Raw genomic sequence first — 27,212 nt, forward strand, 5'->3', positions numbered from 1 at the left:
CAGCTTAGGTCAGCTAATCACCATTGTAAACCAGCTAATATATCATCTTAGACCAGCTAATGATCATCTTAGACCAGCTAGTGTGCATCTTAGGCCAGCTAATGACCATCTTAAAACAGCTTGGACCAGCTAGCGACCTAGTAAGCACATTGCTAAGCTAACAGCATCATACTTGAATTGCCATTTCTGCAGAGCATAGACCTACATTCAGCACTTCCTTTTGATTTGGCCCAAAAAAGGTATGATATAAATATAACATACATGATATAAATATAAATTAAAAAAATTTGTATTGCAAAATCTGAACAACATTTGCTGCAAAAATATCTCATAGCAGCAAGCACTCAAACCTTCTAGAAAAGCCCTGCACAGCTCTTAGTAGAAAAAAAAAATATTACTGTATAATAAACCATGTGAGATATAAGACAGCCCCCATCAACAAATATTTACCGTAGCTATACTATACCATAATAACTTGTCTACTTGTATGACAGAATGCCTGAAAGGCATGTTAAAACATGTGCGTATGTGTACGAATGTTTAAGTATTGTTTCATGCCCCATAATCCTCTCTTCCTGGTCATTAACTGGGTATTTTACAGCAGATACTGTCATGGATTCATGGAAGCTAGTGTTGCTCTTAAACTGCTCATGAAATGCACTCATCCTTATCAGTTCAACCTCTCCGGGCTCCAAAACGACAGACAATCCATCTTTTCAAAATGAGAGGTTTCCAGAATCAAAGGCTATGTTCACACAGCAGCAGAACACGGTTGTCAGTCCTGTTTTAGAGTGCTAAAATATGGTTTCGTTTACACAGTTAATTTTTTTAACGAGACTGACAGCCGCATTCTAAAAACGAAGTGACTCTCATTTTGAGATTCATGGTAATTTTGAAAGCAAGTTGGGTGAGCTTGAGGTATGCAATCGGACCTACAATGGACAACTAGCGAGACTGCGTTGTCAGTCATATTTTAGCATGCTAAATAGTGTTATGTTGACATACAGTTCTGTCATGGAATGCAATTGTTACTCTTGTTTATAACCGAGAACTGTTTAAATGTAACTGTGACGAGGAGGAGGGCGAAGCCGGGCCGTGAGGACACACGCTCAGCCCTGAATCGGGCTAATCAGCCAGGAGGGGCATAAAGATGAGCCGGAGGTGCCATTTAGAGAGAGAGCCACATACGGCCACTGTGTGAGTGTGTCCATATGTTTGTGTTTAAGTTGATTTAAGTTCATGTATGACATTAAAACATACGTTTACTGTTCAGCCGGTTCCCGCCTCCTCCTTGCCCACCTTACCCCGTTATACTGGTGCCGAAACCCGGGAAGGAGGAGGGATGCGCTGTCGTGGAGTCCTAGCCGCTGACGTCCGCCGGGGGATGCAGGAGTCGCTGACGGCTGCCGGGAGTCGGAGGAACTGCTTCCATCCGCAAGGAAGGGGAGGAGCCGTTCCGTCTGCCAGGGGTCGGAGGTCTCGCTGCCGTCCACCAGAGGAGGAGTGAGCTGTTGTCCGCCAGAGGTAGGAGGAGTGGCTAAGGACCAGTTGACTGCGTGTCCGGGGACCGTCGAGCCAGTTTTCTCTCTCTCTCCTCTCTCTCTCTCTGTAGCTCCACCTTGCTCTTTCCCTCTCCCCTCTCTCTCCCCTCGTCTCTCCCAGGGCTCAAGAAAGGAGAGGAAGACCTGCCGGCAGGCACGGCCTGAAGGGCAACACCCCGCCCTCCAGAAAGGGAAGGGAGGGGAGTACATTTCCCCGACCTGAGTCCGGCGATGGAGGAGTGTTTCGAGGAGGAGGGCTAATCAGCTGGGAGGGGGATAAAGATGAGCCGGAGTTCGAGAGAGAGAGCCACACGTGGTCACTGTGTGTGTGTGTGTGTGTGTGTGCATGTGTTTGTGTTTAAGTTGATTTAAGTTCATGTATGACATTTAAACTTATGTTTACTTTTCAACCGGTTCCCGCCTACTCCTTGCCCACCTTACAAGTTAAGTAGTTATGCGCTTTCATCATTTATTAAAATAAGATAATAAAATAATAATAACATCTAATAAATAAAACCGGACAGAATAAATTAAAATAATAATAATAATTGTTTCTTTATTTTAAATAATATTGTTTTTAAAGAATAAAATACTTTGAAAAATGGATTGTTCAATGTATCAGTTATTGTCAACATTATAGTCAGTTTTGTTACATCTCCAATATGGTCAAAGTTTTGCCTTTTAATTATAGAAGTTAACCGAAATTAAATAGTTTAAAATGTTGAATAATTTGTCAAAACAATAATAATATCATTGTAAAATAGTACTAACACCCAATTATGTAATATATATATATATATATATATATATATATATATATATATATATATATATATATATATATATATATATATTGTATATACAATATATTTAAAAAATATATAAAAAATAATATCACACAATCCTACATTTATAGTTCTCTCTTTTTCTCTTTTTTCTCTATGAAATAATAGTTTTGGAAAATAATTATTTATAAATTATTTGTTTATTTGTTTAATTGACTTCATAGAACACATTTTATCAGTATAGTCAAACTCATGCCTTTTTACTGTAAGTGTTAACTTCTAGCTATAATCAGTGCTTACAGTGGCTATCGTTGATATAAGTGGCCTGGTCAATCCGTCAGTGCCCTGGGGTCCTGTATGTAAATAACACAATGTCCATTCATGCAAGAACGTCAAGCGTTTTCATACATCGGGAATGACAGGTACTTATCCTAGTTTGTTGCCGGGAGAGCTGCATAGAAATCAAAGACAAATCTGACTACGGGACTCATTGAAGATCCGACAGCTCTGAGTGTGTGCTGTAAACTAAAAGTACAATTGATTCTTGTCTTACAGCCTTTGGCAATGACCTGCCTATAAATGGCCTGAAACATCCTGCAGTGATGCCAAACCAACTCCTCGGGCATTAGAGAATAAGCAAAGGGCTCACTTTTTCAGGACGCAATGAAGAGAATCAGGTTTCAGCAAAAGTAAATGGTTGTTTAGGAGGGGGGAAATCCATTGCATTATCTTTTCTTCTATTGATTTGATGTGATTTTTACTTAGCTAAAATTTAGGGCCACATTTGTCCACAGAAGTGATTAAAAATGGACAAAACTACCCTTTGGGAACGTCCTCAATTGTAAAAATGATTTAGCAATTTTTATTAATAATTCATTTTTCCTAAAAATGAAAAATGTCTTTAAGGGTTCATTAATAGTCATTATAATTAACCCTATATAAAAACAACAGAATCCAGGGCATGCTGAGTGACTCCAGCCAGGTCTCCTAAGCAACCAAATTGGCCCGGTTGCTAGGGAGGGTAGAGTCACATGGGGTAACCTCCTCGTGGTCGCTATAATGTGGTTCGCTCTCAACTTGGCGCGTGGTGAGTTGTGCGTGAATGCCGCAGAGAATAGTGTGAAGCCTCCACGGTAACTTGCTCAACAAACCAAGTGATAAGATGCGTGGATTGACGGTCTCAGACGCGGAGGCAACTGAGATTCGTCCTCCGCCACCCGGATTGAGGCGAGTCACTATGCCACCATGAGGACTTGGAGCGCATTGGGAATCGGCCATTCCAAGTTTTGGAGAAAATTTGGAAAACCCCAGCTAAACCCCAGCTAAAAATACAAATGTAAAACTAGATTATTGTGCCAAACTAATAACTAACATGTTTATTTAATGCAATGCATTTCACAGCAGATTTTGTGATGTGCGTCAATGAAAGGGTGTGGCTTACTCTACACTGGAGCACGCCCCGTTATATGCAAATACAACACAGACACACACACCCACTGAAAACAACACCACGCCCAGTCTTCATGTCCATTACTGTGCAAAAATACAAATCCATCCCTCTTCAAACACTAATGTCTGGCCACAGCAGAAATACACTAAGAAATGACACTCCATTCAACTCAAGTTCGGGCTCTATAGACAATATTTCACACACACTAAAACCTTGTATCCTCATATACTTCGACAAAACTATATTATTGTTATCAAGAATAAGAACGCATATTCAGTATTCAAGAATCAGTCGCTGAAAATCCCACACTGATGTTGTACTAATCTGAATATTAAAAGGAAAAGTCCCTCTCAATGTCTACTGAGGTTCAATCCCTCAAATACTGCATGCTCACTACAACACATGGCCACAAATGTACAGATGTTCCCCAATTTGCATGAATTTTAAAGCAGGATAAGATTAATGAAAAAATAAAATAAAATGAACAATGCATTTAAGATAATCCATTTAAATTAAAACATATTCTTTATCATTTAAGATATACATTGTACACAATTTGAGAACATGAAAGTGCATTATTTATTATTAGCATGATTAACTGATTACAGTCAATCACATATTGAATCAGAATGAATGCACTTGTGTTTCAAGAAGCAGATTTGGAGGATATGGTTACACAAGAAGATGAAATCATCTACTAAAGCCTCACCAAGAGACTATCTATATACTTTGACCATGTTTATCAATATCCTTTACCCAGAAATCAATTGTTTTTAAGCAGTTTTCAGCAGGTGGGCATCCCGACAGATGCCATGCATCGAGTTTCCTCGCATCCGACACGGCCAGTCTAAGTGTGCATGGACAAATCAGTAGCAGAAATATACAGATGCCACTTTCATCATATATGTGCACTTGTCAACGCGTTTTCTTCTGGTTTCGGCACTTGAAGTAAGATACATGAGGCTGGCACGGCGCGCGGTGGCATCATTCACATTTCTCACTTTGCACAAGCAAGGTTGTGGGTGCTGGATGGCAGGTTGACTGTCCCACGGAGGAAAAGAACCATGTAACGACCAAAATCTATTAGGAAACTCCTAATGCACAAGAATGCGTACCGGGCACCACCTTACCCATGCGCGTGCAGTTATTAACGCTCTCCAAAATAATTACACACTTTATTTGAATTGGGGAAAACGGGGTATTCTTACTGGTAATGATGTGAAAGCTTAAAACACTGTGATCAATGTCAAATGTAATAGTTCTTACCTGATTTTAAAGAGCGCGCTCCAATGTTCTTTATTCTGCACGCGCAAGACTCAATTACATCTTCATGTTCATCGTTTGAAAGAATAAATAACAGTAATAATCCCAGGTGAAATCAGATCCAAGGAGATAGAGAGAGAGAGAGAGAGCTCCGGGCGTTGACAGCGGTGAATAACGGTTTAAATCCCTCGGATAGCTGCGGCTCGCTTGACTCGTCTGATTCTCGAGGTCCGCTCCGGAGGAACCAAAGCTGTGCGCGCGCTGAGGAGAGCTGGATGCTGACGTCATGGATACGCCCACACCCCCTCTCTCTCCTGCGCTCGCTCACATAAGTCTCCGCCCCTCTATGTCAAAACGCTCACTCGGACTCCTCCCCCTGTTTTGAGCGACGCGATGATGTCATATTGATGTACACGCCCATTCCAAAATTGTCCAGGTGCTTTAATAAACTTTAATGAAATACTTCATCTAACTTAATTTAGCTAATACTGTCTCTTAAACTAATTAAGAATGAAAAGGTATGTTAATTTTAAAGTACTATTTATAATGTATTATTAGTTTACTAATTTATGCTGACTATAATGAAAAACAATATTATTTGATGTGATGAATACTAATGAAAATAGGAATTTACCATGAAAATATGATTAAATGTAGATATTGTTGGATTTTAAAATAAAAATAATAATTATTATATTTTTATTTTCAATATATTTTAATACATAATACAATATATAACATTTACAACTTTATATTAGCAAAATATATCAAATATTTTATATTACAAATATTTTATATGTGACTTATGGGACTTTAACCATACATTATTATTATTATAATTATTATTATTACTACTACTACTACCAGTATATTCAACTTAGTTTATTCAAATAATTTAATTATTATTATTATTTTTTTTTAATTCAGTGGCCCCTCAGCATCCTTGAAATACGGGACAAGATGCGTCCCGTACGGGGCCCTGTAATATCAGCCAAAATACGGGACAGTTGGCAACCCTAACAATTATGGAGTGTTGAGGTTGTCAGGGTGTAGCTAAGTGCAGTAGCGGATCCTGGCATAGGCGATATAGGCAGCCGCCTAGGGTGGATGTATAGTTACTTAATTTCTATATTCATTGTCTAGTTATTTTTATTTAAAGGGATAGTTTACCCAAAAATGAAAATTCTCTCATCATTTACAGAAACATGGTTTTCTTTCTTTTGCAGAACACAAATGAATATTTTTAGAAGAATATTTCAGCTCTCTAGGTCCATAAAATGCAAGTGAATGTTGGCCAGAACTTTGAAGCTCCAAAAAGCTCATAAAGGCAGCATAAAAGTAATCAATATGACTCCAGTGGTTAAATCCATGTCTTCAGAAGCGGCACGATAGATGTGGGTGAGAAACAGATCACTATTTAAGTCCCTTTATACTCTAAATCTCCACTTACACTTTCAGACGTGAAAGTGAAACTAAACAGGCATCAAATGTGACTTTCAGATGTGAAAGTGGAGATTTAAAGTATAAAAAGGACTTAAATACTGATCTGTTTCACGTTGTTGTTGTTGATATTAAGGGGGGTGCCATGTGGGATCTCGCCTAGGGCACCAAGTAAGCCAGAACCGCCACAATGTGGTTGCTAAGATGTTCTGAGTGGTTTTTACTACATTCCTATGTGGGTGCTATTCCGTTGCAAAAGTATTCTGGGTGGTTGCTAGGTGGTTGCTTCCCAGCCCCAGTCAGAAGTAGGGTTGGGAACCAAGCCTCAGTAAACAACACTAATAACATGCAATAGTTAAGAATTAAGCATAAAAAGTTAAAAAACAAAATCAGCTTCGCTGGGGGCATTTTTTTCATATATTGGGTAGATTATTCATGGTGAAATATATTCTCGCTTTTACATGTGGTATTTATAATAATTCTGTGGCTGTGTTGTTTTTTGCATAAAACAAAAAAACATTCACCGACAGAAAGATGTGCCTCTGTTTTGTTGTCAGAGTTTAGCACCCTCGCCTACTGGTGACATCCGTTAAACAGTTGCCATAGATATCCCATAACGCTATAATGCATGGCAATGAAGAGAAGCTATGATAAGACAGTAAGCTCAGTCTGTCTTTAACCCATAAACTGATGTTGTGTTACCAAGCGCTCATACAGTATGAAGTGAATTCACAATCTAATGAACTGTGACTCAACGGCTGCGACAAAAAGCGATTTATGCGCACCAAACTGACATGATCTATTTGATTGACACTATTTTTGTCCATCCTGCCAATTATTCCAATAAAATCAAGGTTTTTCCATTTATCAACACTTATCATAAAATGAGGTAGTTCAGCCAAAAAGAAAAATTTTGGCAACATTTACCCACTGTTGAAATGTTCAGTTAAATCACAGAGACTGCCATGACAAGTGGTCCTACTTTGTGACAGATAATGTACAAAGAGAAAAGGACGAGAGACTTAGTTGTAAGAAGATGGAAAAGCCTTCAGGGTATCCCTCTTAAAAGTGTCAATGAATCACGAAATCAGCCCAAAAAAAAAAAGAAAGAAAAAGAAAGAGCGTATTGTGTAACAGTTGGCAAAATGTAAGATTTCAAACTCCATAAGATGCTCCTCGTTGCCGACGCTTCCTGGTGATGACTGGCCTCTGCTCAGGCTATGTTTGGCTCTCAACTGTAAACACCAAGCTGGTCGGCATGTGTGGCAACCCACACGCATCATAGGTATGAAAGAGAAAAAACAAGTCAGTCAAAGGCTAAGAATAAGTATTTATAAAGGTATTAATACATACACGCAGATGAACAGGCAAGCGTCACTATTACATTTGTTCAGACTTCAGTTTAGGGATTTGAAACCCCTAAACGCAAGTATTGCATTTTGGCACGTAAGTCACCGTTTATGCTACGGAATGAATTATACCTTGTTGAGACTTGTTGCTGTTGCTTTTCTAAGGAAACCTGGTGAACAAAAAAAGGGTGAAAAATCTCACAGACTTGAGATCAGAATATCCTTGAGACTTTAGGTTGGACTCTTTTAATTCGACCACCCAAAACACCCTAGCAACTGCATAGCAATTAGCCAACTACCACTCAGAACACCTTAGCAAATGCTTAGCAATGTTTTCACAACCAATTAAGTCTTTTTAGCAAGTCAGTTCTCTCGGCGGCCATCTTTGCAATGCTCCCGGGGCAGCTATTCTTCTATGTAAACAAGCGGAATGACAGTGCAGCTCCTATCTACTTGAATGGGGAAAGACCGAAATCTCTAAAATGGTTGGTCAAGATTATGATCAAAGAACATATTTCGAATCGGCAGTAAAATCTGACAATACTGATTTCATCAATTGTGCTTCTTTACCTCAAATCAGGGGCGGACTGGCCATAGGGAGAACCGGGATTTTCCCGGTGGGCCGGCCGCAATACAGGGCTGAATGGAGCCGAACGGGCGGCAATAAGCTGAAACAGGCTGCCGTGTTATGCTGAACGGGCCGTGACTGGCTGAAGAGGGCCGCAAAACGGCGACGCAATATGCTGAATGGGGCTGTGATATGCAGAAAAGGACAGCGTCAACGATGGCTGATAATAACTTTATAATCAATTATATTTCTTACCATTACTCACACTGCTATGTTACGATATAGAAACACTTTTACTGTAACGCATAATTTGAAAAAATAAACATTGTATGGCTTGTATTACAGACTCACCTACATTTACACACATATTCCAATATGACTAGCACGCACGGTAGCTCACCTGATAAGAATGTTGGACTTTGGACTTGGAAGACCTTGGTTCAATCCCATGCCAAGCAAGCAAGCTGACACATGAGACGAAAGTGTCATAGAAGAGACACGAAATGATGTGGTTGCTTCAGAGAATTTGCTTTACATTTTGCATTTTGTTTTAACACTTTTGGCTAGGTTTAGGTGTTGGTTAGGGGTAACGATGTCTGTACTGTGTCTACCTTTCATTTAAATTTCGTTCACTGTTGGTTAGGTTTAGGTTAAAGTTTTAGGTTAGGGAGGCATGTTTTATTCATTAAAAACTCCATCTAATATTCACAGTAAAAACCTTGTCTAATTACAACACCATTTTGCTCGCTTTTAGCGCCCCCCGCTGGATATTTCACTGGGAAACTGCTGCGAAACATGTAATGAAGCACGTAATTTAGTTTAGAAAAATGTTGCCATGATCACGTAATGTTCATGAGACCGGGCTGCATTTAACATCATCACACAGGAAATCACTAGAGGCGCTACAACAACAATTATTTTTATTCACTATCACACAAATTACGAGTAAAAGAGCAAGTCATCAGTTCAACAACATTTACTTTTCACCCTGTTCTTCACACAGTGCTATCTTATGACATCTAAACACTTTTACTATAGGTCTTGACTTGTAAGGCGATACATTTTAACATTTGCATTACATAAACAAACTACATTTACAAGCTTGTTTCAATGTGATCAAATTACGCGGTAGCTCAACTGATAGAGCGTTACACTTGCAATACAAAGGAGCGGGGTATGAGTCCTGAAGAGCACGCAAGTCCACACACATGAGCCAATAGTGTAAAAGAAGCACCACAAAAATGACGTGGTTGTGTTTTTCATCTCATATTTGCTTTTTCTGACACTACTGGTTAAGTTTAGGTTTAAGGTTATGGGTAGGTAACCTTAACCTTAAAAACCTCATATGTTTGGGAGAACATTAAACTCGCTTTTAGCGCCACACAGTGGACATTACACATAGGAACTGCTGTGATACTGTTTGTGTAACGAACCATTTTATGTCATTTAGCATTTAATAGCATCACCGAATTACTAACAAGCGTCATCCTTCAACATTTTTGCATGAATTTTGATGTGTTCACCTCTTCCTCTAGTCTAGCTTTACTGATACTGTGTTGCTCGAGCAGGCTACGAGACTTGATTTCTGGTCTTGTGGTAAACAGGACATAATAGAAAATTATGAACTTGATTCAGAGATTATATATATATATTTTCTTTTTACAATTTTTCTCCACTGATGGTTAGGTTTAGGGTTGGGTTTGGGTTTGGCTTTGGGTTACGAGGTCCCTTTAGCTCAATTGGAAGTGAATGGTGCACGCAACGCCAAGATCATTGGTTTGATTCCCAGGGAACACACAAACTGATAAAATGTCTACCCTGAATGCATTGTAAGTCACTTTGGAAAAAAGCGTCTGATAAATGTAAATGCACGGTGTTATATAATAAAATATGCATTACTGTATTACAAAAATATAACTTTTGGTGCCAATCTGTGGACATTTCACCCAGAAACTGGAGTTCACACATGCTTATACATTTAACAACACTTCCAGCTTCAGCCACTGGGGGCAGTGCATCGAATTTCGTTTAAGCACAGACTGATTTCAGCAGCAGAACTTTCAATCTGCTGTTGCCGAATTGACAGTGAGATCAGTCTGGTGCATTCTACCCAATCCTATGAGTCGATCTAACTGGGCCGAACCTTAAAAACAGACACTCTGGAACACACATTCAACATGTCGCACAACATCATCTTCTGGGACTGGGTGCTAGGATGTGTCTTGACATTTCTTTCCAAATTGTGAAGTTTAAACCATTTCATCAGACAGCTTCCTCATTTACCTAATTTGTCACTACGTTTCTTAGCAAATATTCAGCTTTTAACACTAAGGCTTGGTCGGTTAGCATGGTCCAGTTAGCCACTGCTGCTAGATGCTGTAATTACACCATTCTGCAAGCAAAAAGAATCTTTCACTATTGATGATGATTCAAGTAATTCCTGACTAAATTAAATGTTTGGCTAGCAATATACAGTATGTATTGCTAATATTTCATCATATTATAGTAGATGTTTCACCAGTGCCAGGATTTTTATTGAGGGTGCTTAAAGTGTAAAATCGACTTTTTCTATTAAGCTACAGGAACACTAATGTGAAATTTTGAATCCGAATCTTCCTCTAATATGAATTTAATTGCAGTAGTTTGTTAGTACACATAGGAAAAGCTACGACATGCTGTAGCATGGTATCGGTCTGTGTCTATGCTGAACTAACAGACCTGCTTTACTACTCGCCTGCCATGTTGGCGACTATTGAAAGTGGCAGAAGAGGCCGGTACTGAATCCTAATTACGGAGCTGATTGTGCGGCTCTCTCCACTGCTGTGGGGCAGATCTGTTAGAACACCCCCAGCTGTTATTGGCTCCCAGAGAGCTGGGAGATCATAGTCACCTATCTATAATGCTGACGTCACATCTGGACACTGTGTCAGGATAATGTTATCACTTATAATTGATATAAAGATATTTAAATCATACTTTGCATACATACCGCTTTTTGGAAGAATTTACAATAAATGTGCATAACCATTACAAAGATAAAAAGTAAAATAAAAAATAAATAAAAGAAATATATATATATATATATATATATATATATATATATATATATATATATATATATATATATATTTGTATTAAATCCAAATCATGTATTTGTTTTGGTCAAGTTCTTTGAAAGAATCTGCAATAAATGTGTAGATTACATTTTAAAGATTAAACATTATAAAGAAAACAAATATTAATCAAATAAATTATTTATATATATCCAAAATCCAAATATTTGTGTGTAGATTACATTTTAAAGATTAAACATTATTAAGATGCTTAATATAAAAAAAAGAAAGAATTATATACAGTAATATATATATATATATATACACACACACATACAACAGTTAGTTCCAGTCCTCGAATCTGATTGGACGAAAGACGTTCTCTGAGTACTGATGGTCTCACCATCAGCACTCTGGCGCTTCACAGTTTGTATCACTCCGCTTGTCTTCATGCCGTTCTAAAATAAAGTGTAAGACCAGTGAAAATGTGTTAAGAACTATATGTGTCTCTTTACATGTAATTTTGTGACATTACATATTTTAGCCAGCAGGTGGAGGCAAAAGACCATTTTTGTGTGTAATATGAGTCAGTTGGTGACATGAAGTGAGTCAGTGTCAGTCAGTGTTTTCATTTATCAGCACTACGTGCTCGTATTACTACTACACTACTAAAGCTGGGAAATAGCTTTAAACAGCTTTAAACTAACAACTTCAGCATTAAGGCTCATCAGAGCTTAGAGACACAACAGACTGATTAATTACACAAAGTCAAGGCGCTTACTTCTTACCGGAGTTTCCACATCGGAGAGGACATACTGTTCAAAATGGCGGAGGAGATTGCTGTTTCTTTATTGAATGACTTTTGCGCATCGGCTACCGCAAAATAAGGAGGAATACCCCCGCTTGGATGGCTATTTTTTCACTGAGACATTGACATGACATTATCTTCAGAAAGCTGACTAACACACTATAGTATCTCTGCTTGGGAGTGGCAACAGGTGATGGCACACGCGCTCTCTCTCTCTCTCTCTCTCTCTCTCTCTCTCTCTCTCTCTCTCTCTCTCTCTCACACACACACACACACACACACCCTTGTTTCTCCAATAACATTTTAGAAACAGCCCAAGCCGTGATACTAGTAGTTCTAAAGTGATGTTTTTGAGGGGCTTGGACACATAATTTGTTTTGAACCAGCAATGGCAGATTCTGATCCATGGCGTAAGAACGTTTTTTTATGACCGTACTCAGTTTTTCCTAATTTTTTAAAATGTACTTGTTCATTGAACTGTTGTATATAAGCAATATCACACTCACAATCGTGCTATATGGCCCTAAATCAGCACTGCTGTGATTCGGCCGCAGGCCAAGAGCCATAGTTAATCACAGCAGTGCTGATGTAGGGCCATATCGCACTCTTGCTCGTGTGATATTGCTTAAATATACAGTATATATATATATATATATATATATATATATATATATATATATGTATATATAATCCAAATATTTGTTTTGGTCAAGCTCTTTGGAAGAATCTACAGTAAAAAAAAAAAAATAATAAAAAAAAAAAAAAAAAAATATATATATATATATATATATATATATATATATATACTGTAAATACACTGATCAGCCATTACATTAAAACCACCTGCCTAATATCGTGTATGTCCCCCTCGTGCCATCAAAACAGCTCTGACCCATTGAGGCATGGACTCCACAAGACCTCTGAAGGTGTCCTGTGGTATCTGGCACCAAGACGTTAGCAGCAGATCCTTTAAGTCCTGTAAGTTGCGAGGTGGGGCCTCCAAGGATCGGACTTGTTGTTCCAGCACATCCCACAGATGCTCAATCGGATTGAGATCTGGGGAATTTGGAGGCATGTCAACACCTTGAACTCTTTGTTATGTTCCTCAAACCATTCCTGAACAATTTTTGCAGTGTGGCAGGGCGCATTATCCTGCTGAAAGAGGCCACTGCCATCAGGGAATACTGTTGCCATGAAGGGGTGTACATGGTCTGCAACAATATTTAGGAAAGGGGTTTGTGTCAAAGCAACATCCACATGAATGCCAGGACCCAAGGTTTCCCAGCAGAACATTGCCCAGAGCATCACACTGCCTCTGCCAGCCTGTCTTATTCCCATAGTGCATCCTGCTGCCATCTTTTCCCCAGGTAAACGACGCACACACACCCAGCCATCCACATGATCTAAAAGAAAGCGTGATTCATCAGACCAGGCCACCTTCTTCCATTGCTCCATGGTCCAGTTCTGATGCTCACGTGGCCATTGAAGGTGCTTTCATCAGGGGTCATCATGGGCACTCTGACCGGTCATGGCCAACATTATGTTTTTCAGCAATTTGTGCTACAGTAGCTCTTCTGTGGGATCAGACCAGACGGGCTAGTCTTCGCTCCCCATGCGCATCAATGAGCCTTGGGCACCCATGACCCTGTCGCCGGTTCACCGGTTGTCCTTCCTTGGACCACTTTTGGTAGGTACTAACTACTGCATACTGGGAACACAGCACAAGACCTGCCGTTTTGGAGATGCTTTGACCCAGTCTTCAAGCCATCACAATTTGGCCCTTGTCAAAGTCGCTCAGATCCAGACGCTTGCCCATTTTTCCTGCTTCCAACACATGAAATTCAAAAACTGACTGTTCACTTGCTGCCTAATATATCCCACCCCTTTACAGGTGCCATTGTAATGAGATAATCAATGTTATTCACTTCACCTGTCAGTGGTTTTAATATTGTGGCTGATCAGTGTATCAGTATATATGTGTGTGTGTGTGTGTGTGTGTTTATAATTATGAAGAAAGATCAATATAAAATTATAAATACAATACATTTATTTGAACTAAAATAGTTATAAAAGGCTAGGAATTATTCTGAGCTAAATATTATTAAGCAAAAAAATATTGAAAACTATTATTTACTATTATTTGCTGAGATCAGGTGAAAAGGGTGTATACATTTGTCACAACACCTTAAATGTTCACATGTATTATGTAAACAACTTATCAGTATGTGAGAGATTCGTAATGGAAAATGGCCAACATCATCAAAGACGATATCATCAAGATTTTACAGACAGTTACATCAAAGCCTGTAGCACACATTGACTGTAAGTCAGTGGAACTGTGGATCCAAATATGGATCCAGCTCTATATATAGAAGAAAAACATACCCAAAAATGGGATCACATGGTGTGCTTGTTAAATTCAACGTTAAATGGCACTTTTTTTAGATGTTGGAGAGAGAGCGCACAGCTTTTACATTTCCGAGCCAGACATACACGACTTTTGGAGATGTCAAGCCCCGAGATAAAGCTGTTTTTAGTGGCTGACTAAAAAATATTTTATCATGTATTCACAGCTGAGAGAGCATGTAAGCTGTGATTGATCCATCAGTGAATGCCCTGATACAGTATAGATCATAACATCAGGACAGCTCGTGTATTACGAAAACATCAGTGTATGGCCAATAGTAAGAATGCTTTGCCAAATATGATCATTTATTGACCAACTGGAAAATTTTTGTTCATCTACTTTCAAATAGTCTCTTTGTTGTAGGATTGGTCAACTAGATTTTCTGAGAAGTGTTTGCTAGAGTGTTGCTATGTGGTTGCTAAGGTGTTCTGAGTCCTTTTTAGCATGTTGTTATGTGGTTGTTTACAGTATGTAAATGAATAAGTAGAAATGCAACAAATTATAAATAAACCAAATAAATTCTAAATGAAATTATTTTACTGTAATAGTTTTAAATTATTCGGAGCTAAAACAAATATTGACAATTATGCCCAACATTTACAGTATGTCCATACAAATGTCTTATTTACATATTTCTATACATTTATAATTATTTATTTATTTATTTTTGGTAAAAAATGCTATTATTTTGAGCTAAAAAAATATTATCTACAAATTATTTACGATTATGCACCACATTTATCTCCATACAAATCATCGTATATACATATTTATACTTTAAATTATATTTATATTATTTTAATTCTGTCATTAAACATGCAATTTACTTTTTTATTTTTCACTGTGACCCTATGTGAGCAATGTTGTGTGTGGTTGCTAGGGTGTTCTGGATGGTTGCTAGGCATTTCAGTACATTTTTAAGTGCTTAGCTGTGTGGTTGCTAAATTATAAATCTCAAATAAGTAGAAATGCTGCAAATTATAAATAAAATATATTATAAATGAAATACATTTATTTTACTATAATAGTTTTAAATGTTGAGCTAAAAATATGGCTGACTTAAATTTATATGTATTATTATTAATATTTTTTAAATATAATAAAATTATGATTCTGTATTATTTATATTTATTATAATGTGTAAGATTTTTATTAATTTGTTATTGCTTTAATTATGGACATAATTTGTATGGAAGTTGTTTGGATGTAAACATTATAAAATTATGTATATGTCCATAGAAATTTAATACAAACATGCAAACAGATAAATATGTCATATACGTATTTATACCTATTTACTTTCTAGTTTATTACAAGTTTATATTCTTTTTATTCTTTCAACAAACATGCAATATTCTGTGCTTACTTATTGCGATCATCAAAGCAATGCACGTGGTTGTTAGGGCATTGAAGTGCTGTTGCTAAGGTGTTCTGAGTTTTTTTTTTAGCATGTTGCTAAATTATACAAATAAGTAAATTACATTATGACTATAGCAGTTTTAAATATTAGCAATTATTTTGAGCTAAAACGGTTTATATAAGTTGTTTATATTTATTATAATTTAATAATAATTTTTTGTAATTTACATATGCCTTATATACATATTTACATCTTTTTATTCTGCCTATAAACATGCAATAGTCTGTTTATTTGTTGCGATCTTTAGAGCAACTCACATATATGGTGGCTAAGGTATTCTGGATTGTTGCAAGGTGGTTGCTTACTGACTCTATGATATTCTAGATGCAAGTCTGAAATTTTTCTCAACCATTTTATTTATAAGGTTTGTTAAACTTCCAAACCCTAAGTATGAGAAAAACTAAAAGTGATACTTGCCTTAGCAACCACACATGCCTTGCATTTTAAATGTATCAACCATTCTACAATGGTTTTGTCAGGGACTCAATCCACACAAGTTTAGTTGTGAAACCAGGTGCAAGACAGTTTAATAAGAAATCACAGGTCAAACACAGTGAGATGAAGACATAGATGAAATGACACAGGCAAACAATACACTGGAGAATATACTCAGGTAAGCAGGTAGGTTACTGTAAGTAGACTTCTCATGGTGACAATGGAACATCAAGGTGAGGAACCAGGTAAACATAGTCCACAGTACTTTGGAGGAAGACTTAGGCAGTGAAACTGGTAACAATATAATGTTCAATAAGGGAAATCTTCAGGCCTTGAATAAACTTGGAAGGCGGGAAACCACTGCATGGGAGCAGCACAGTCAAACAGTAGTCCTAGGTGTGAAACTCGACAGTGAACTGAGGAGAAAGTGGCCTATTTAAGCAATCCTTGATGAGTGAGATGATTGAGTGCAGGTGTGGTGAATTAGAAATCGGGTGAAGAAGAGTGGAACACTGAAGGATGTTGAGAGCCCAAGGGAGGCGTGACAGGTTTCAGACTTAGAAACAGGATGGATCATACAAAGATTTGCAAAGCAGTGGTCCATCTAATACACTGTATGGAAAGGCATCTTTTATTCCATATGAAGCATAAGCCTGTATGCATATACCATACATGAAGGACAAAATAAGAAAGTCCCCCAACCTCTAGTGTGAGACACAAAGAGAATAAAAAAGCTCATGAATTTATAAAAGATTCATTTGAAATCTGTGGGGAGTGGACAGTGCGGTGTACTTGCTCAATGTTTAGAAATTCATCTAAAGCTAGTGAGCTATTAAATGGACTTTGGATTCCCCAAATACCAATGTATGCCTGCATAATTACAGAGAAAGTTCTCTACGAACCAAATACGCATTAATAGTGGATTAAAATGTGTTAAATGTTGCAGGGACCGGGCCTTTGCAATGGTGGACAGTAGTTGAGCAACAGTGTTCATCTGTCTGTCCATGTATACATGACACGATGCGTAATTGAACATTTGAAGGAAGGTACGATTTCAGACGGACTACGGAGTTTACGTAACATTTTAAAAAGGTTCATTATTGTTTTAGTCAGGCTGAAATGTAACTATTAATGTGCATGTAAACATACTGACTGTAGCTCTGTGGTGCTATCAACGCAGACGCATGCCGACTAGCCCGACAGAGCAAAATTGGGGAGTGTTGGGGAAACTAGTTTGTAGGGCTGTTCAATTCCAGACATTTTGGAAACGACTCCAAATCCGGTTCCTGGCTTCGGAATCGATGGATTGAAATCCAAGAGTCGATTCCAGACTCATCTTTTCGATTCTTTTTCGATTCCGATTGCTGTTTTTCAATTGCTCTTCTATGTAAATGTAACTGTGGTGGGGTGAGAAAGAGACTGTCAAGCCTCTGAGAGGCATTTATAGAAAATAATACTAAACATAAAATGTTCATAAATGGGGAAAATAGTGTCCAAGGGGGAAAGTATCCAAAATAAAGGGAAATCTGGCATCCTCGTGGTGAAAGGGGGCATCGTGTAGGATGGTGAGTATCCAGAGGATGATCCAGGACGTGGGCAGGGTCCGGTGGCTGCATGTGCTCTCCTCCATGGTCTGCAGCGCGACAGGCGGCGACTCGGTTGGCACCCTGTCTTCCCTGGAGTCGTGGTGAGTGTGAGGTGAAGGTGGCCCAGCATTCATGCCCATCGGCTGCAACGCGTGCGTCAATTTCCCGGCGTCACATGTAATTCGCACCAGGGGTGCAGGTCCGGCACGCATCTAACTTGGCTTGTGCACACAAGGAGATAGAAGCTGGCTTCCCGAGAAGAGGCACGCTCTGCGTTTTTGTGGCAGCACCGATGATGCTCCATCCAATTCAGGTGTGCCTCATCAACGCTGCCCCAACGAGGCTTATTAATTGTGCGCCTCTTCTCCTGCCCAACCCCTGTCATGGGCCTGGTTGATGGACGGCCCTAAGAGGGGGGCGATGATGATCAGAGGGCGGGGCCACTGGTAATGTATCCAGCTGGTACGTAATAGCTGTGCAGTGTGTAAACCTCACTCTCCTGGACTTAAGAGATGCACTAGCAACTGAGGCTAGAGGCCATGGCATTTATAGTCTCCTTATAGCGTGTCCGACTTCCATGCTGACGATCGTCAGTATGAATCCTGCTCGGGGCGGGTTGAGTAGGACCGGTGATACAAACACACACTAAATGGGCGCTTTGACCATTGCACAGTGTCTCGCTGATTTGTCAGCGTCTTCGCAGTGCCGCCTCATTTTTTTAGGCAATGTTTGAAGTTAAAAAGAACTAACATTTTTGTTTGTTCTTTTAGTGTTTTTATTGTTCTTGGTTTTGTTCTGGTTTGTAATTAATGAAAAATTACATATCTTACTGTTTTTTTTTTCATTGTGACCTTCAGAGCAATGTTGTGTGTGGTTGCTAGGGTGTTCTGGGTGGTTGCTACAGATTTGTACAGATTTGCTACAGTAATGTACAGATTTTGCTGTTTCTGAAGGAAATTGGTACTTTAATTCTCCAAATTGTTGTTATGGATCTTAACCCCATTGAGCTTTTGTGGGATCAGCTAGACTGTAAGGTGCGTGAGAAGTGCCCGACAAGACAGTCACATCTATGGCAAGTGCTACAGGAAGTGTGGGGTGAAATGTCACCTGAGTATCTGTACAAACTGACAGCTAGAATAACAAGGATCTGCAAAGCTGTCATTGCTGCACGTGGAGGATTTTTTGATGAGAACTCTTTGAAGTGGTTTAAGAAGTTCTGAACATTTTTTTTTCAAATTGTAATAGTAATTTTTCACGTTATTAATGTTCTGACTATACACTGTGATCAGTTGAATGCCACTTTGGTGAATAAAAGTACCAATTTCTTTCCATAAGAGCAAAATCTGTACATTATTCCAAACTTTTGGCCGTCAGTGTATTTTTGAGAGCGCCTTCAATAATTTTCAATTGCTCTTTTATGTAAATATATGCTGAAATTCGGTCTTTGACCGTTGCTCAGTGTCTCGCTTTTTTCATTGTCTTGCGCAGGACTTCAAAGAAATGTAGTTACAGTGGCAATATGTGTGTTAACATGATTTTAGTGTGATAAAATCACTTACTTTTCTGTGTAAAGTTACAATAAATTTGACAAATTTGATGCCATGATGGCGTAATGCCGTAAACCCTGTAATCCCACAAAAAACGAAAATTTAAACAGCTTTACAGCTCAAATAATGCACAGGTTTTAATAGAATAATTAATGTAAGTGCTTTTATAAAATTATAAGCTTCACATTTCTGATTTTAAACCCTCCAAAAATTGGCCCATCCACATTCATTGCAAATGCATGGAAACAAACAACAAGTATATTCTTACAAATTTTGCCTTCTGTGTTATATGGAAGAGAGTAAGTCATACAGGTTTGCAACAACATAATGGTAATTTATTTTTTATTTGATCACTTTAACCTGAAGGCCCCTGTGTCCTGAAGTCAGAATATTCAACCCTGAAGAACTGCATAAGAAGCACTTTACAGTGAGCGAATGGATTAGACTGGCTTATTACACCTTGAAGGTAAGACAGAGAATAAAGACAAAGAAATAGAATACATAGAGAGTGAGGCAAGGATGCACAAACACTTAAACAGGCTTTACACTTTCGAGCAAGCGTGACCTTTCCATTCTCTTTGTTTGAACGCTCTCCTTGATGACTTTCCAAGGCGTCTCTTCAAAAAGTTGTCATGCTGCAAAAGAAAAATGGGCGACATGTACGAGTTCCTGTAGAGGCCATGGTTGAGTGTTATTGACTTACGCTGTTGCAGAACTAAAGAATTCAGGTTTAATTGTACTGTGGTGTCATTTTTTTTACACTCTCACTCTTTGAGTCGTCAAGTGTATATTTCAAAGGCATCAGTCCAGACAGCTTTGTTCTTTTCAATCCAACATTTACTGTTGTTAAAGGGTTAGATCACCCAAAAATGTGTTAATTCTCTAAAATTCTTGCCGTCAGCTGCAGCTCAATCAATCAAATACATTTTAACGGACTACATTTATTACACTTTCTATTGTGTTTTATATCCTTTCTGGAGCTTGACAGGTGTTGGATTAGGGGTTAGGGTCAAGGGTTAAGGGTTAGGGGTTAGGGTTAGGTTGTATGGAAAAGAGCAGTGTAGAAATTCTTAAAAATACTCCTAATGTGTTCCACAGAAAAAATAACAGAATTCAGGTTTTATAAAGATATTTAATAATGGCTTAATTTTATATTTGGGGCAAATTATTCCTTTAAACTTTTCAGTGTCATAGCCTGAAACCATCTGTCTTTTTGAGCTAGATGTGAAAACTTCCAGCATAATCATTATTCTGACCTCAGGACTTATTCTTTATCATTCTGTTGTTCACCACAAACACAAAGCGCAAATATTAATGACATTTGACTTATTTAAATGCCCCTAAAAAGAATTCATCATTCACATTCATGCAAAGCGAAAATTCATCAAGAGTGAATTACCATTCGATGTTAGACATTATCATTTGACTGTGCCAGTGCTTGACTAAAGACTGCCCCGCAGACATATGTTTAAATGCGCATGCCGAATAATAAAATGCATCTATTTCAATGTCAACCCCAAATATAATAACATCAGCTGTCAAGGTTTCCTGCTTCAAAAATCCATTCAAAAATCGCTCAGTAGAGGAGCTTTTCTCTCATTCAACAGAGCATACGAAAACGTCAATATTTATTTCGAAGAGGGTGTACACCTGAAAAATTACTCCCGAACTCTCGGTCTGTCAGTCAAAACTGAGGCTAATGATGTTTCCGAGATCAATGGTGAGGGAAGGCAGAGACTATTTAAAGTATTTACGACACTTCTCCATTCTCGGATTCTCTTTTGAAAAACCCAAGTGAACAGATTTGTAGCTTCACAGAACTGATTTCATTTGACAATATTGAATGAGCGACTGTGCCGTCTATTTGGTAAAGTTAATTAAAGCCACATGGTTCGTAAGCTTAGGCCAGAAATGTACTTTTCACACAAACAGAGACATGAATGCAAGCCAATGCATTGCAAGCAGGCAGTGTTGGTTCAGAGGTGGCACAGATCTGGGGACGGCTATAGAATATTTGGCTGCATTGAAGGTTCCCAAGAGCACAGTGGCCTCCATAATTCTTAAATAGAAGAAGTTTGGCACAACCAGGACTCTTCCTAGAGCTGGCTGCCTGGCCAGACTGAGCAATCGGGGAGAAGGGGCTTGGTAAGAGAGGTGAACAAGAACCCGATGGTCACTCTGGTGACCTTGCAGAAGGACAACCATCACTGTCTGGTTCGAACTGACAAAGTCTACGGTAACTCAAATAACCGCTCTGTACAATTGTGGTGAGAAGAATAAAATATCAGAATGCTATTCTGAGATGCAGGTTGGCGTTGTCTTGGCAGCACGAGGGGGACCTACACAATATTAGGCAGGTGGTTTTAATGTTGTGGCTGGTCGATGTATGTATGTATGTATATATATATATATATATATACACTTTATTTATAAAACATAACATGATGCAATAAATACATTTACATTTTATTATGCTTACGAGTGGGAATTTATTAAAGCCAGATCCCGATACGGAGTAGAAAATAAAAAAGGTAGTGCTAATATCTTGCATAAGTAGCTTTACTTTTTGTAATAATGCGATGAAAAAAAAAAAAAAATCTCAATTGCGAAATAAAATGTTGCTTTGTATCTTTGTATATTAATTTGAACTTTTTATCTTGCAATTGCGTGAAATAAAGTTGAAACTGTGAGTTATAAAGTCACAATTGCAAGATAAAAAGTTAAACTTGCAAGATATACAGGTGCATCTCAATAAATTAGAATGCCGTGGAAAAGTTCATTTATTTCAGTAATTCAACTCAAATTGTGAAACTCGTGTATTAAATAAATTCAATGCACACAGACTGAAGTAGTTTAAGTCTTTGGTTCTTTTAATTGTGATGATTTTGGCTCACATTTAACAAAAACCCACCAATTCACTATCTCAAAAAATTAGAATACATCATAAGACCAATAAAAAAAACATTTTTAGTGAATTGTTGGCCTTCTGGAAAGTATGTTCATTTACTGTATATGTACTCAATACTTGGTAGGGGCTCCTTTTGCTTTAATTACTGCCTCAATTCGGCGTGGCATGGAGGTGATCAGTTTGTGGCACTGCTGAGGTGGTATGGAAGCCCAGGTTTCTTTGACAGTGGCCTTCAGCTCATCTGCATTTTTTGGTCTCTTGTTTCTCATTTTCCTCTTGACAATACCCCATAGATTCTCTATGGGGTTCAGGTCTGGTGAGTTTACTGGCCAGTCAAGCACACCAACACCATGGTCATTTAACCAACTTTTGGTGCTTTTGGCAGTGTGGGCAGGTGCCAAATCCTGCTGGAAAATGAAATCAGCATCTTTAAAAAGCTGGTCAGCAGAAGGAAGCATGAAGTGTTCCAAAATTTCTTGGTAAACGGGTGCAGTGACTTTGGTTTTCAAAAAACACAATGGACCAACACCAGCAGATGACATTGCACCCCAAATCATCACAGACTGTGGAAACTTAACACTGGACTTCAAGCAACTTGGGCCATGAGCTTCTCCACCCTTCCTCCAGACTCTAGGACCTTGGTTTCCAAATGAAATACAAAACTTGCTCTCATCTGAAAAGAGGACTTTGGAACACTGGGCAACAGTCCAGTTCTTCTTCTCCTTAGCCCAGGTAAGATGCCTCTGACGTTGTCTGTGGTTCAGGAGTGGCTTAACAAGAGGAATACAACAACTGTAGCCAAATTCCTTGACATGTCTGTGTGTGGTGGCTCTTGATGCCTTGACCCCAGCCTCAGTCCATTCCTTGTGAAGTTCACCCAAATTCTTGAATCGATTTTGCTGGGCAATCATAAGGCTGCGGTTCTCTCGGTTGGTTGTGCATCTTTTTCTTCCACACTTTTTCCTTCCACTCAACTTTCTGTTAACATGCTTGGATACAGCACTCTGTGAACAGCCAGCTTCTTTGGCAATGAATGTTTGTGGCTTACCCTCCTTGTGAAGGGTGTCAATGATTGTCTTCTGGACAACTGTCAGATCAGCAGTCTTCCCCATGATTGTGTAGCCTAGTGAACCAAACTGAGAGACCATTTTGAAGGCTCAGGAAACCTTTGCAGGTGTTTTGAGTTGATTAGCTGATTGGCATGTCACCATATTCTAATTTTTTGAGATAGTGAATTGGTGGGTTTTTGTTAAATGTGAGCCAAAATCATCACAATTAAAAGAACCAAAGACTTAAACTACTTCAGTCTGTGTGCACTGAATTTATTTAATACACGAGTTTCACAATTTGAGTTGAATTACTGAAATAAATGAACTTTTCTACGACATTCTAATTTATTGAGATGCACCTGTACTGTAGTTGCAATTGCGAGTTATAAAGCCAAAATTGCAAGATAAAAATTCACAATTTCGAGATATAAAATTGCAATTGGTAGTGCTTATTTTTTGCAATTACGCCTTTATTTCTTGTAATTATGAGATATAAAATAGCAATTGAAAGATAAAAAGACAAAATTGCGAGTTATAATGTAGAAATTGTAAAATATGAAGTCCCAATTGCAAGATATAAACTAATGATTTTGAGAAATAAACTTAAAAGTAAGAATTCTGATCAGTGGCATAGCCAAAGATGGGCCGGGGTGGGCCTGGTCCAGAACCTAGAATATTACAGATTTTTCCTTGACTTCAAATATATATTTATAAAATAGTTTAAAAAATGCATACATTCTGATTTCTGAAAGTGTGAAAGAACTGTTTGAATGCGCTGCCTTTCTGTTGTTAAGAAAAATTTGGTAAAAAAAAAATTATGTCGAAAATGTGGCCCATGCATTTTTATTGAGGCCCTCCCAAAAGTAATTTCCTGGCTACGCCCTTGATTCTGATAAAAGTCAGAATTATGTTTTTTTTTTTGTTTGTTTCTCATTCGTGGCGAAAACAATCTCTTGATCTCCATTTACAAATTAAAATGTGAAAAAATAAATAAATAATAATGATAATAATAAGATCTGATATTTTATATCTTGTTTTTAAAGGTGCAGTATGTAAGATTCAGAAACACTTGTTGTTAGTGACACCTGTGGCCGTTAAGTGAACTCCAGCCTACCTGTTGCTCGCGCTCGTGCACACACTCCATAGGGACATGAGCGAGCGAGCATCTGACAAAACAATGACGTAACGTACAAAGAGACTGAATGTGATCCACCGACATCATGCTGACAGATGAGGTAGCATAATTAAAATTACACAGTTATGATTGTTTTACTATAAACTTTGAGACTGTATATTATATTTGACTCTCAAAGTGTGGATATAGGTCTGACTATGCGAGACTGTAGTTTGAAGTAATCACTTTTCTTTGCATGATACATATGCTATCGTATAAATGCAGTCAATGTCGACGTTAGCTAACTAGCCAGCTGTATCAATAGCTGTTTATAAAATAGACTGTGCATTATAAATATGTTGACACAATTCAGTATTGATGTGATTCCATCACAACTGTCATTTTGATATATCGATGCGCTATTGTTTTATAATAATAGATTGTATATATTTTCTGTATAACCAAGTTATGTTACACTTATGAATGGAGCTTTTTGCATTATCTTGAACATTGTCTAGCATTCATTTCATGTGTTATTGTAGTTTACCTTACTGAATAATTACAGATTAACATTGACATTAACCTGACTTTAAGTATAAAGAGAAGATCGTTGAAATTATTTGAAAGTTATGACGCAAGGTAGCTTGCAATTCGCCAGCGTTAGCAGGCAAGATCAAGTTAGCTAAAATTACACAGATCAATCCTTTTGGCACTATATTTCACATGCTTAGTTATGTAAGTTTACCTGTCCAATAAGAAGAACGCCAATTCAGGGTCGGTTTTGATCACCAAAACCGAACGCAGGTCCCTCCAGGAATCAAATGCCCTGCCGATGTTCACTCTAGTTTTCTCTCGACCACGATCACATTCCCGCTTAGCCAGACAGGATTCAGTGGATAAATGTTTTTTTGTTTTTTGGTGGTGTTGTGCTGGGAGCCGGACGTTTGCCGTATTCCATCTCTAAGATAATGTTACCTAGTGTTGCAGTTTGTTGTCGCTGTTGAATAGCGGAAGAGAAGCACTGTCACATCCTTTGGATTTTCCCGGCAAAGTGACCCGCTCCCTTCGCATGAAAATCAGTCTACAGGCTTTAATAGGCATCCTAGGAAGTCCGGGAAGGGCTCATTTTTTAAGTTGCATTACAAGCCGTTCACACATTGGCAAAAAAAAAAAGGCGAATATTACATGAACATTTTTACATATTGCACCTTTAACATAAATATAACTTAATGTAGCAAGGTTTACGTAAAAAATAAAATAAAAAATAAAACATTTGCCACTGGGGTGAAATAAACCTAAGATGTATTCTCTGAAAACAAATCTAAATATTTTTCACAATTTTGCTTCTAAGGTAAATGATTATATCTTATATAAATGACACAATTTGATATTTTTACTGGAAAACAACACATATACCAATAAATACAAATATTTTTCAAGTTGCATATCGTACAATGTTTTTTTCAACTCAAGTTGGGTAACTCCTTGTTTCCGTACAGCCCATCGTTCACAAATGCTAATGACAAGGCAGTGAGTGAACAAAATGTTTTTCTTTCTAACTTTGCCAAAGTTATTTTGTCATTTCACTGACAGGCCTCTGTACCCATGGGGTTTCTCTCTCTCTCGACGGCCGATGACAGATTGCCCAAACTAAAGTCCCATGTTTCAAAAAAAACCTTAGTTTCTCCTCCATGACTCACATGTACCTGAAGTTAAAAAATAACGCTAGCTCGACTCGCGCACCCGCAGATGCAGCATTTTAATAACAGCTAATGCTCTTTCATTCATTTGTCATGTCACACCTTTTGCTAAAATGACTTGAGGCGAGACAAAAATGTAAGCACAGCATGAAAAATGAAATAATGACCAGAAAGCAGGAGGCAGAGCGGCTCCAGTGCACCCACTGGCTGACAGGTGTTTGTGGAAGTCACATCAGCATTGATGCTTATAAGACTGTCAAGCGACATGGGTGACATGATTTTCCCCAAGAGGGGATTGAGATTCGCACTTGACATTCATCCCATTTAGTTAATTTGTATTTTAATAACTATTGATGTGTTATCAACTGCCATGCCTGAATAAGGGAGTGCGTCGTAACAAAAACGTGATAGGAAACACAACTCAAGATTCACAACAGGAATAGTACTAAAATACTATTGTGATTTACTCACTAACTCTTTAACATCTTAACACATCAAAATTCTTCTAAACTAATACCTTACTATGTCTCTCATTCAATTATTGGTATAACTTCAAACATGGATGGGTGAATCTTACGAAAACTATCAAGAATGTGTCCAGGTACTTTTTCCTCCCCAAAATAAAATACAATTAATTAATTAATTAATTAAAAATAAGAAATAATATTTTAGGGCAATTAAGAGTGTTTGCATTGTGACAAAGGACATTTGTACAAAAATGTCATTACTGTAATGTGAACAATTAGTATTGTACGATATAATTAGTATATACAATATAATTAGCATTAT

General features: G+C 38.0%; 2 protein-coding genes across 3 annotated transcripts in view; one reads left to right on the plus strand and one right to left on the minus strand.

The window, feature by feature from the left end:
* Positions 1-5,259, minus strand: part of LOC127438810 (receptor-type tyrosine-protein phosphatase S-like) — a 264,336-nt gene extending 259,077 nt beyond the window's left edge. For both annotated transcript variants that reach the window (XM_051694665.1, XM_051694666.1), the window contains exon 1: positions 5,043-5,259. The gene's annotated coding sequence lies outside the window, so the exon portion shown is untranslated. The remainder of the gene's footprint in view (positions 1-5,042) is intronic.
* The window catches only part of LOC127438849 (uncharacterized), a 687,566-nt gene that overhangs the window by 575,672 nt on the left and 84,682 nt on the right, over positions 1-27,212 (plus strand). The gene's annotated exons all lie outside the window — the stretch shown is intronic.

Source organism: Myxocyprinus asiaticus, chromosome 50 (genome assembly GCF_019703515.2).
Source record: "Myxocyprinus asiaticus isolate MX2 ecotype Aquarium Trade chromosome 50, UBuf_Myxa_2, whole genome shotgun sequence".
Lineage (NCBI taxonomy): Eukaryota > Metazoa > Chordata > Actinopteri > Cypriniformes > Catostomidae > Myxocyprinus > Myxocyprinus asiaticus.